Here is a 12,549-nt window from a genome sequence, read left to right as displayed (position 1 = left end):
GCTAAAAGAACTCGAACTTTGTGAACCAAACCCTTGAGATGCAGAGCAGCATGTATTTGTAACTCTTCTGAAGGTCTTAGTTTTGGAGTTAAATAATAGGATTTTTTTTCCCCCAAGAAACAGAGGATGGGAAACATATGGGATGTAACCCTTTGGTGTTCTGTGAACTTGCATCAGAGGTAGGCAGGAGACTTCTGACTACTTGAGACTTCCTTTGTGGCTACTGGGCAGTTTCTGTGCCTGCACTGTTTGGAAGCTGGTAAGCAGAGGTGAGTGAGCAATACTTTCTCCTGGTGTGTGTCTGTGGTGGGCTGGCCAACCCTGCTGCTCTGCATTTGGGCATGTTCCAGGCCCCAGGCAGCAACAGCAGTGGTGGTGTGAAGGCTGGCTGTGTCCTGAGGCACTGGGGCAGGCTTCCTTCGAAACAGGCATGGGAGCCCTGCAGTTGTTGACCTTACTGGTTTTGGAGTGGGGGCACCAGAGCATTGGGTTGTCTGTGGGCTTTCTCAGGGTAGTATCATAGGACAGCTTGAGTATGGCACTGCTGAACGGGTACCTTCCCAGGTACCAAATTAATGAGGAGGTGCAGCCAGCAGCATACCTGCTTATTAACAAAAAGTGACTAGAGTAGCTACGGGTTGTGGAAATGTTTGAAGTAACCATGAGAAATAAACAAGAAAAACACTTGTCCTGGCACCTGTGCCAGCACAGAAAAATGTGTGTTTGCAGTCTGGAAGTATAGGAAGCTGTTCTGAGAGTTCTGCTAACACTGGAGGCTTTTATATTGAGTTGTCTGAGCTTTGTGTAACTGTGTTCACTAATCCTAGCCTATATGCATCTGTATGTTTCGGTGTATTAAATGTAAGCCTTTTTCTTGTGAGTGTGTATAGCATGGCACTCTGCTATCAGGCGTTGGTAGCCATAGTTTGTGGAGAAGAATGCCCAGAGACAGGTGTACGTCCTGCATGTCCTGTGCTGCACAGCGTGGTGCTCCACTCTGCTCCCATGTCCTGGTGCCTCTGCAGGCATGGGAGCTTTATAAAGTTAACAATACAGTGAACATTTGTGTACCTGTGTGCTGTGGGCATTTCCTATTTTCTGTTGTTTTTAAGCATTGCTGAGGAATGTCACCCTTTAGTTTCACTAGGTGTCTTCTCATAGAACCATGTGGGAGAAAGGCTTGAGAAACATCTCATGTGTTCTAGCATCTCCAGATGAGACCCCTTAGAAATACTGATCTTGAGTAATAATGTCATAACTGGATTAGGCTTCTGCTGACGTTATGTGAAAATGCTGTAGCAGATCTTACTGCTATCTATAGACTGAATCCGGAAGCAGCAACAGCTTGTCTGTTTTGTAGTTTTAAAAGCAGTTTCCTTGTGAACTATGCAAACCATCGTGATAGCCAATTTGCCACTTAGCCACGAACCATCTTGCTTTTAGCAGAACACATGTTGCACTGAATGCCTATTTGAGCAGTCTTTTCTTGTGTAGTTTGATTGAGATCACGGTGTGCTTTCTGTGTTTTGCCTTTCTAGGCAGTCAGTCCTTGCAGGCTGATCTTGGAATACCGTGCAGTGCCTCATACAGATTGCAAGTAATAAACACAAGGCACAGCTCCTCTAAAGTCACGTTATTGTCCCATATTATGTACAGAGGACATTGAATCCTTGGAGTAGTGTCCTGCCTCAATGTAGGAGCAGACACTGATTTTAATTCAGTCCAGCACTAAAGAAAACAGGGGTGAGAGATGTGAAAAACAATTTTCTTTGTCTTCTCTAAGAGTTCATTCGAGTAACTTGTAGCAGAAGTTTGTCTTTAAATAATTACAAATAACACACGCGCTCACAGATAGAAACCGAAACAACAGGAACTGCAGGTGACTGTTCTGTACTGGAATAGGGCACCCAGTGTTGTTGCAAGATTTTCCCAGTTAATTATAGAATTTCCCAGTTTATATATAGTTTTGGCATTTGCATACAGTTAGATTTCTGCAGAAAGCAAAAAGAGATATTGATGGGCTTACATTTCAGACCCAGGTATGATGTCTCCCAGCTCAGTATTTCTTAGCAGTTCTTAATTTGCAGCTCGTTACATTGGGCTGTGTTTGAGATTTGGGCATTTTGTTAGCAGTTCTATCTTCCTTCTTTGTTCAGCTGTTTGTGTGCTTGGTGTTATTTACTACTCATAAAGTCGTCGTAGTTGTAGAATGGTGAAGGGATTAAATAACCAGTAATTCTATATGAAACATTTTTCTTGCTTTATTTTAGTAACAAGTGTTGAGGACATGAGTTCTGTCCAATTTTAACTGAACTGCGGTAACTGAAAATGCTGAAGCGTACTTTTTTCAGCTCTGTAGTCAGTGTTGCTGCTTTTTGTGTCTAATTTAAAACCAGCCATGCTTACTCACTTCAGCAAGTGGAAGGGTGTAGATTAGGTCACAGGGAAGATCAGTTGGTTGCAGCGCAGCCTTGTTCCCCTGTTTTATCAGTTTGCCGTTTCTCTTGCTTCCTTATTTTGCGAAGAAGAGTGGTTTGCCTTGGATCGGGCTGCAGAGCTGCTATTCACAAATTGCTGGGTGCTTTTTGCATTTACTTTCTGGGGGCATGAGCTGGATATTTCCTTTCATCTTCAGTGGACAGAACACTGGCTATTTTTGTGACACGATTACAGTCCCTGTACTTGGTATCTGGAGTAAGAGCAATTTGCATTTGAATACAGGTTTGTCTTGTGTTAAATGTTTTGCTTGTGCTGGAGCTAGTTCAGGTAGTTTAAATGAGTGGTTTGGGTGAGTTTGTCACTACTGGTGCTGTCCTGTTGAAATGACTGATCCTGCAGCTTTGCGTTTCTGCCTTCCATTGGATCATGGGCTTGTGGGATGAGCTGTTACCAATTGGTTCATTGATTCAGGGGGCAGCTGGTCTGCATTAATGAAATGATAGATTTTCTGTTGGATCAGCAAACAGATCCAGCTCAAGGAAACCCAGCTCACCTCTGGCTGGGCAGTTTGCACAATCTGATGGAAAGGCACTCTGCAGAAAGGCAAAATGAAGTGAGCTGAGTAAAAGCCCGTTGCTTTCCATGGATTGTGCTGCACTCAGAGTGGCATCTAAAGATGCCTGCATGGGCTGTGGTTTCACTGTTACACTGCCACAGTCTGGTTTTCCATGGCCTTGGTCCTTTGTTCACTTCAGGTATTTAGCTGGGACTGGGATAAGTAGTACAAGGCGGCTGGGTAAATTCATGTTTGGAGGACTCAGAACTTTGTTAATGTAATTTTGCTGTGTAGAGATACAGAGATTAGATTAATTATTTTCAGAGTAGATAGTACTAAACTTACAAATACATTTGAAGTCAAAATGCGGTCAAGTCCTCAATTATTTCTGTTTTTTGAGTAGACACCTCTGCAAAGCCTGTTTTTTAGAGTAGGTTCAACCACCCCACAACGCTCCTAGTGTGGCCTGTAACATTGCTTAACTTGCCCTTAGGGCGTGCAGTTCAATTATCCACGGGGTATAGAGAAGTGCAGGCAGGGAGTGAGCCCCTAGGTGGCATCAGCAGCCCTGGGTTCTGACTTCTCCGTGTCCCATGGGGGGAGGTGAGGATGGAGGACACTCCGTAGTTACGATGCTGAGGTTGACCTGTGGAAATGCTCTGCCTGGACGTGCTTCCCTTTGGCTGTAGCTGTTGCTTTGTTAGCAGAGCAATGCACTCGTCTCTTCACTAATCCAAACACATTGCAACGTTGTCACAGCTCTGCTTTCTAAATATTTAATCAAAATGCTTTCACAGCCATTTTACTTCTTTATCGCTGTGATCCAAGCCAGACAATGTAACGTGGCATATGTTGGGATGTTAATTGGGTAAAAGACATAGGCGGCTGTTTTCATAACGTTCTCCTTAGAAGATCCTTAGCTCCAGTTTAACATTTCTTTATGATTCTGAATTGAAGGTTATATAAATTCAGGGCTGTTACTCTGAGAAGGAAGTGCTGGGAGTGTTTGGTAGTACCTCTTACTGCAGTGTGGCTGGCAATCCTGCTTCTGAGCAGTTTCTCCCAGCATTCAGAAATACATGGATTTCTTTTTAAGTGTTCTATGATGTTGTCAGCGTTCTGGGGGAGATATCCAAATCTTTTGAAAAGGGGGTGTGGTCAGGTTAATAATTACCCCTTCTATTTTAACATCTCTTTTCTGGAAGATAACTTTCACTGAATTGCACTGGTGATGTTTAGCACTGGAGTCCTTAGGAAATCACTGGATTTTTGTAAGAGGCAAAGAGGCAGCAGAAAGCTGAATAAGTCACTGAGTTCCTGGTGGCTGTCAGCACCAGAATACCTCATGTGGCTGGGAGAAAGTAGGCTCACTATGCTGGGGGGCTGGAAGTGCTGCTCAATTGGTATTATTCCACCACAGAAGTGGCCTTTCAAACCTTCATTTAGCCCTTGTTAAGTGGTTTGACAGACAGCCCTTGAAAATTGTGTTGGGGAATGATTGATGTAGTGGAAATGGAGACTTTTCATAGCTGAGTAACTGACTTGTGAAGGTTCATGTGGCCAAAGCAAGTCTTTCAGGGCATGCGCTCTGCTATCTCCCATGCCTTCCATTCTCATAAGGAAGGCTTATTTTACAGCACGTTACCATACAGATGGGCTACAAATGAGCTCCTGGGAAATTCCGTTGTGGCTGCTGAGCAGTCTCTATCTCTGGCCCTTGCTGGAGCTGCACGGAGTATTTGCTGGTTTTGTGCTAAACTCTTAAGAGAAAAAACTTGTGGCTTTTCTCCCACTTGCTTCTCCAAAGGAAGCTTATTTTAGTGCTTTATTAACTTGTTCTCTCTTTTTATTAATTGTCTGAGATGGTAATTGCGTTATGTGAGACGTCAGCTTATTAACAATGGTGACAGTAACTATACACTGGGTATTTATTTCTAGTAGCAAGTTTTCTTACTGCATAGTGTACAGGTAATAATGCAGCTTCATGCATGTGTACTGGAAGCTCTGCAGCGGGAAACCCTTCCTGTCTGGTCAGGAATTGTATCCTGGTTTCGCAATGTATCATAAAGCCATGAGCAGTTACAAAAGGCCATTCCTGTTCATAAATTGCATTAGAGTTAATGGGAATGTTTTTCCTGGAATGTCTGCAGTATACCATACTTGAGGCTATAGAGTATTCTCTTATAGCTTCATACTTGAGGCTATAGAGGAGGGTATTCCAGTTTATGCAAACATTTGTGATACAGAGCTGCAGAGAATACACAGTGTTTGTATCCAATCCACTGAAGGTATTAAAGCCATAGTGATAAAGTGTCGGTGGGCTTCTAAGGCACTTTAGTTGAACTGCTACAGTATTTTTCTGCTGTAAGCTGTAGCTCCACTTCTCTCCCGAATCTTGTCAAACTGGACTTTTTGTGGTGGTGTTCACACCTTCCTCCACTTGGGGGTTAAGTTCAGCTCTAGGGCTTTTCTTACCTCCCCCAACTCATTCTAGTCTCACAAGCGCAAGAGTTTTTGTATCCCTTGTGATTATATGGCCTCTACCATTTGCAGCATTAAGGAAATACTAAATGTGCCTGGAGCAACTGAATTCTGCCATCTCTTGTAATAAGATATTCCCATATTGCTAACAAAGTTCAGCTGCATATTCCTTAAAGTAAGTTTGGCAACATCTAGTTTTATACCACTTTGAAAAAAAAAATTCCATCTCCTTACCTTCTCTCTCCTCTCCATGTCCCCCTCAGTGCAAAGTAACCTGACTGAGCACCTGAGCAGAGAACACATGCTTCTTTCTGCTCTTGCCAAGTCAGGGTTGTTAAAATGGGGCTGTTCTGAGTAGAAATTCACAAATAGGTCAGGAAGAGCAGACGTGCATACTTTGGCACAAGATGGAAGAGCAGTTGGAGGAAATGCTTTAGTCTGATTTCACTCTTCTCCCCCCCCACTTCCAAAGATAACTTCAGGAGTTTCAGAATGGCTGCAGCATTCAGGAGCTCAAATTACTGCAGCATCCAAAAGTAAATGTGCAAGAATATGTCCAAGGTCTTGGGCCTAAAGACTGAGTCTGTAAGTACTGATGAGGAGCTTTCCAGGATGGCTGTCACTGCCCTTGCATTTAATGGGAGGATATGGAGCTGCGGGTCTCCTGTGAAGTACAGAGGCTTTACAGGGGACTGCCGTCGTGCTTCTGTAAAGCACAGGCTAAATAACCCCCCTTTTTGGTGCTGCTTAAACTAATGCTGGACTCTTGTTTTTGAGCATTCTACGTGATGGCTAATGGTAATTCTTCAGAGGGGAGCTCTTAGTTCAGAGTGGTTGTTCGGGTCGGAGTTTAAGTTTTCAAGACGCGTTTCTGTGAGCAGTGGAGCCGAACTTAGACTGCACTCCTGGTAGTATCCACTGAGTAAACCACTCATCATAAAATCAGAGAGTGGCCTGGGTTGAAAAGGACCACAATGCTCATCTGGTTTCAACCGCCTGCTATGTGCAGGGTCACCAGCCACCAGACCAGGCCGCCCAGAGCCACATCCAGCCTGGCCTTGAATGCCTCCAGGGATGGGGGCATCCACAACCTTCTTGGGCAGCCTGTTCCGGTGTATCACCACTGTTCACGTCGTCATTGCTTGTGACAGGATCACTGGATCTTTTTTGCAAAGTCTCAAAGGTTTTCCCCACCTGGTTCTTGTGGCAGATCAGTACTTGTAGAATCTGTCAAAAATGGATACTTTGGTATCCCTCATAAAGGACAGGTCCCCCCCGAATCAACAAAGATGCTGTGTACCCTGGATGAAACTGCTTGAAGTAGCCCTCTTTAAGTGTTAGGTCAAATAAGAAAAATAGTTTGATGTTGGAGAGACTTTCAACATAAAGAACTACAGAATAGTGGATGTCAGAGCTGTGCTGCTTGCTCGAGGCAGTCACTAATGCGAAATTTGCAGCAAGTACCCAGGTGCTGCATGGAGCAGTGGTCCAGAAGGAGCAGTACAACTTGCAGTACAACTCCTAATCTTAGTTTTCTGATGAGCTTGAGTCACTAATAGTTTGAAATGGTTATTTTTCATTAGTGAGAACATCTATTGCTTTTGGTTCTCTCCTGCTGCTGTTACTACACATGGAGCAAAGTGTGTGAGTGGTAGCCTCCAAACATTAGAAATAGCTCCACATATAGGGTCTGATTCAGCCATGCCGTTGTGGTTGCTGATGGTAGGGGCTAACTGAACAAATTGTTGCCAGAAGTCTCTCAAAGTTGCTGACCAAATTAAATCTCGTTGCCTATAAAACTGAATACAATGGTTGTGGTTTCTGTAATTAAAGAAGTTATTAGGTAATTGATGCATTTGGCAGGGACAGAAGCAGGCTTATTTATTTTAAAGTTGAAAACTGTCAGCTTTCAATAACACATCTGTCCTGTAAATAAGCAAAGGAAGTAGTGGGGAGAAATAAATGAAACTGGCGAATATGTTATATCTGGGATGGCTGTTAGTTCACCGCATTTGTTGTTTTGCCTTTTATCTCCTGATGAGATGGAGGTGCAACATCTTAAAATTGCACCATGCAGAGCTTTTCTGTGCATTGCAAAGGTCGCTATCCACGCAATGTTCCCAGTTAAACAACTGGTTCCTCAGGGTTGCTGTGGCCTGATCAATCCACTGGAAGATAAATGAGAAGTGTGATGTCATTAGACACAGGCGGTAGGAAGTCAGGCTATGTTAGCCTGAGTTCTGATTAGGATGAAAAAAAGTATCTGCTTACTGGTAACAGTGTCCTTCCAGTGTACCAAGGAGTAGGGAGCTGGAGGTGGAAAAGTTGTCCTTGAAATAAATACCACCTTTATTCCTGCTTGAGCCATAAGACCTTTGCCTTTTAAGATGTTGCAACCAGCTAATTAAAAAAAGAGAAAGAAACAGAGGAAATTATATCCACTGGTCCAAATACTGCTCTTTAGCAGTTACTTCTAGGTGCTGTTATGGTGCTGTGCAAAGGGAGGTCGCAACTGGATTGGAGAATTTACATTTAGCTGGCTTAGAATGATGTTTGGAGGTAAAAGGACAACTCTACGGATCTCCTGCCCAGCTGCCTCCTGGCAACCTGACTCTTTTTACAGGAAGAGCATATTAATGCAAATGGGCATGCTTATGTACAGTTTGTCAGGATCTGCCACGACTGTCAACTGTGCTGGTTGAAGCACGCCTTCCCAAAAAGCCTAGCACAAAATGTTATGTGCAAATCTGTGGAGTAGTGGCTGCATTTCAACTGAGTTGGGTGCACCTATACCCTGCATCCCTTTATCCTCTGTGCTGCTTTTCTGTGTTAAGGTGGTGTATGAAGCTGTAGAAAAGTTTAGCCACAAAAGTGGACGCGTGCCTGAGCCCTGTCGCCTGCTGCTATAACTGCTGCTTTGTGAGAGGCTGTGGATCTGCAGCAGTGCTGGCACTGTGAAATCCTGCTGGAGGCACTGGGGCAGGGTGGAGGCTAGGGTGAGAGCAGTGCTGTACGAGCAGCTGGGTGGCCTTGGTCAGCTTTAAGTCAGAGGCAGTTATACCTCTTAATAGCAGCAGAAAGTATCCATGCTTGGTGTCCTCTGACTTTGTAGTTTGATGATTGTTTATGAAAAGTGAGGTGACATTTGAATGTCCTTCAGTTGCTGCAGTAGATGGGAGCCACTTCCCATAGATGAGGAAAAGCTTCTATTTTACTGTCTTCATAGCATCCTCTGTGTGCACAAATCCCGAGTAGCTCAGCTTCCCTCCCAAATGTGCACCCGTCTGATCATCTTTACACAAGTGAGCTTAGCGGGCTTGTCATAGGCTTTTACCTCCTTATGTTTTTTATTGTATTGTCATTCTAGTCATATGCAGTTCTTGCATGAAAGTAATAGCAGTTTCTGGACGTCACATTTTAGACTTTGTGGTTTCAAAATGTGATGCTGTATTAAGGAGGACAGCTGAGCTGCTGCTTCTTTGAACATTTTGATGTAACAGTAGATGTAGACTGAGTAGTTCTGGCTCCTATTACAACCAGACACTGGAGCCATTTGTTCTGCTTTCTTCTCATTTTAGCATATCTATCAGGTATCTTACTTGGTCTTTCGTTGTATGTGGGTAGCATGTATACAAAAATAAAATAAGTGGAAGTATATTTTGTTCTGCTAACAGAAGGCTAATTTATCTTCTATTCTACTGGCAGTGAAATGTTTCCTAAACCTGGGAATTGTTTAGAGATCAATCATTCGGTGTCCAGCAGTGAAAATCACAGATCTTTGCATGTTAAAACTCATTCTCCAGCTCAGAGCAATGATTAAATGCCTTCAACTAATACAGAGTCAGTCAAAGCATGTGACATGGAGTTACTCTAAGTACAAAAGTTGCTAACGGGTGTGTTTATGTTTAAGTGTAGCAAGTTTCATTCCGCTCCTTGGCACGTTTATTGAGGTCATTTATGACAAACTTGAATTCGGCCCCTGCCCAATGTCTTTTTAATAAACCAACTATTAAAAGCTAGTGAGATGGAAGTAGAAAACTCCTCTGTAGGTTGATGGTGGGATATCAGTTGTATCTGCTTTTTGGCAGCTCTTTGGGAAGCTAGAAATAAATGCACTGAAGTGGTGGGTTTAATGAAGCGTGGTGAGAAGGAGGTGTTAATTATGTTTACAGATAAACAAATACATCTGAAGAGTGGAAGAGTTTCCAATAGGGATAGTGACATCCATCTTTGCTGCTTTGTAACTTGAGATAATATCTCCTAGTTGCAAAAGTATTTCATTTTAAAAATGGGCCTTATGCAAGAGAACAAAACAGCACGAACTGTAACAAACTGTTGGATTCACCATGATTTCTGCCTACAGGATTGCACGTTAAGTATTCTTCTGCAGGCTAATGTGAGATTTTGTAGCAGGATATTAAGTCTGTAGTATAGTAGTAGCTATTAGAACATGTAATATTTTCATAATAACTGTTTAGATTAATTCAAGATTTGTTCTCTCTTTCTTTCCTTACATCTAGCAAAACTGTACAATCTAAAGTGGACTGCATTTTGGTAAGTACAACTCCTGAATACTTTTTAATATTTAATAAAACTGTAAGACCAAAATAGATAACTCCAGAGACTGACAGCTATTATCAAGCTGTTTCTTGACAGTACCTTTAGGGTACTACCACTAAACGTGTTCAAAATAATGCATCATGTATTTTTGGTGTTCCTTTCCTGGGGAAGTATTGACCTCCTAGTACTGGCACCAATGGCTGTGATTTCCCTTTGTAGGGGCTGTCAGTACAGATGTGACTTAGAAGGGTGCCTTACTGCTTTTGCAAAATGGGATTTTGTTAAATGCAAGATTGCGTTTCATGGATCAGTGTCTGCAAGAAGTTAACTGTGCCATCATGTTCCATTGCTCCTCTTTGGGCTGTTAATGATTGTTGCTCTTGTGGGTTCCGTGCAATAGTCAATTCATGGCCAGTACTATGTTTTAAGGAATTAACTGTTTTGAGCTGCACGTTTACTCACAATGTGGCAGACTAATGTCCTAGGCTGTGAAAACCTTGCTGGTATAATAATTGGCAGATTGGTTGGTTCATCTGTTTAAATCTTAACCTCTAACCACCATCTTTGACACTTGCCCAGAAAAGAGTCATGCTACAGGTGTACAGGTGTATATTTACATGTACAGTTTGGGCTGTTTTTTTGTTTTTTAAAAAGGGAAGACCTTGAAATACATAAATGTGGCTGTCCTTTGTGCATTTAAATAACAAGATCTAGATGGTTTTGAGAGATTATTTCTGGGAAGCAAATATCTAGGACAAACTCAAGGGATTTGCTTGTATTTAATAGGGAGCAGGTTGCAACTTACCTTAAATCAGAGTCTGAGTTCATAAATCTCAAGACTGGATAGGACTGCTTATTCTGACTGTCTACCTTTGGCATTTCATCCATAAGTACCAGCGGGTGAGATAAAAAGATGACATAGACAGCCATCTGGATACTATCATGTAGAATCTGTTCTGCTGTGTGGCTGAGCTAAATAAGAACATTCCTTAAAGTCATGTTGTCACAGGCTAATTCAGATAGCACTGAATTCTGTAACCTTAAAATTTCGTCTTAAGTGTCATGATGAGAAGCTTAAAGTAAGCTTCGTTGTTATATTGCAGCTTTGGACCCAGTTTTACGTATTCTTAAAAGAATTCTTGGATGCATCCATCTGAATGTGTGATCTAAAATGTCATTTTTGTCCTATTTATTCCTCAGTGGCATCTGTGGACAGGTGAATATAAAATCTTTTGTACATGAGTCTTCAGTTGCAAAAGGGCAAATTGCACTTGTAAAACTCTTTAACACTGGCTTTTTCTGCTGTAAAAAATAAGTGTGGATAAGTTCTTAAGTAGCATCAGAGAAGGAATAAGACAGTAGCAGTATCTGTCAGCTGCTTCTTCGAGATCTGTTTTAAGAGAATGAAATTATTTGAGGACTATTCTTGCTGATGAGTTTCAAGGAGTCCTATCAACGTGGGAAGGCCGCTCTAAGGTAGGAGAGGTAGGTCTGATGCTGGTCAGGTCACTGGGGAAAGCAAAATCTAAGATCAGAATAGTTTGAAGAACTAAAAATGAAGTTGAATCCTTCCAATATGGTTGTTGCATTTAGCATGATTTGGAAAGCTGTGAGCTGCAAGACAGAACGTGGAAGTGTGTTAATCTAAAAGGCTGTGACTATATGGCTGTAAATTATTTGGGGCTTCCTGCAGGCCTGTTGTCTGCGTGAGGCAGGTGGGCAGGTTGCCTCTCTGGTGAAGCATGTATGGGTTTGTCAAAGTGCAGAAGTGTTCAGAGGAGCAGGGTGTTCAGAGCTGGCCAGTACCAGGCTGCTTACAGGGTCTGGGCCCCAGGCTGTTGGCTCAGAACACCTCCTCTAAATGCACTTCCTTAGGTTTGGTTCAGATCGGAATCCTTTCAGGGCCTCTGAATCATTCTCACATAATATAAACCAACAATGCCCATCCCTTGACTCGTATTTATTTGCTTATTACTGTAAAAAGGAAATTTGGGACCAGCTTTCAACGTTATTGGAAAGCTACTGATGATGGCGTAAAGCCTTTAAGCTTGTTCAGTTTGCTAGCAACCTTAACAAACATCAGTAGAAACAAAAACTCAGATTGTGTTTGTTGTTTGGTAGCAGCTACACAGCCACAGTGTGCCAAAGCAGCACACAAATCTTCCTTAGGACATTGGCTGCCTAACACAGAAGAAGATGGGAAGAAAGAGAGGAAAAAGGAAGAAGGAAAGGTGAGGGTAATGGTCTCTGTTGTGGAGATAGCTAGCATCAGAGCAGTACAGAAAAAAGTGTAACTTTTCGCACCAGAACTGCCAATTTTATTCATACAGGAGACCAAAGTTATCTGCCTTTTCTTGTTGTACTGCACCCTTTACATTCTGTGACATGCTGTCAGCTTCTGGAAGATCATAAGAACATCGTATGCTGTGCAATCCCCAAAAAAGAGGTAATTAGCAAGAATTATGGTGTAAACAGCCATTAAAAATTTATTGTAACATCCTTTTAACTGTAGT

The 12,549-nt window shown here is 42.4% G+C and overlaps 1 protein-coding gene across 1 annotated transcript in view; it reads left to right on the top strand.

Annotated features, from left to right (window-relative positions):
- The window catches only part of RFX7 (regulatory factor X7), a 51,457-nt gene that overhangs the window by 13,213 nt on the left and 25,695 nt on the right, over positions 1–12,549 (top strand). The window contains exon 2 of the mRNA XM_052671697.1: positions 9,997–10,030. The gene's annotated coding sequence lies outside the window, so the exon portion shown is untranslated. The remainder of the gene's footprint in view (positions 1–9,996; positions 10,031–12,549) is intronic.

The sequence above is a fragment of the Tympanuchus pallidicinctus genome, unplaced genomic scaffold (assembly GCF_026119805.1).
Source record: "Tympanuchus pallidicinctus isolate F22 unplaced genomic scaffold, pur_lepc_1.0 scaffold12, whole genome shotgun sequence".
NCBI lineage: Eukaryota > Metazoa > Chordata > Aves > Galliformes > Phasianidae > Tympanuchus > Tympanuchus pallidicinctus.
This window is presented reverse-complemented; position numbering and strand designations above follow the sequence as displayed.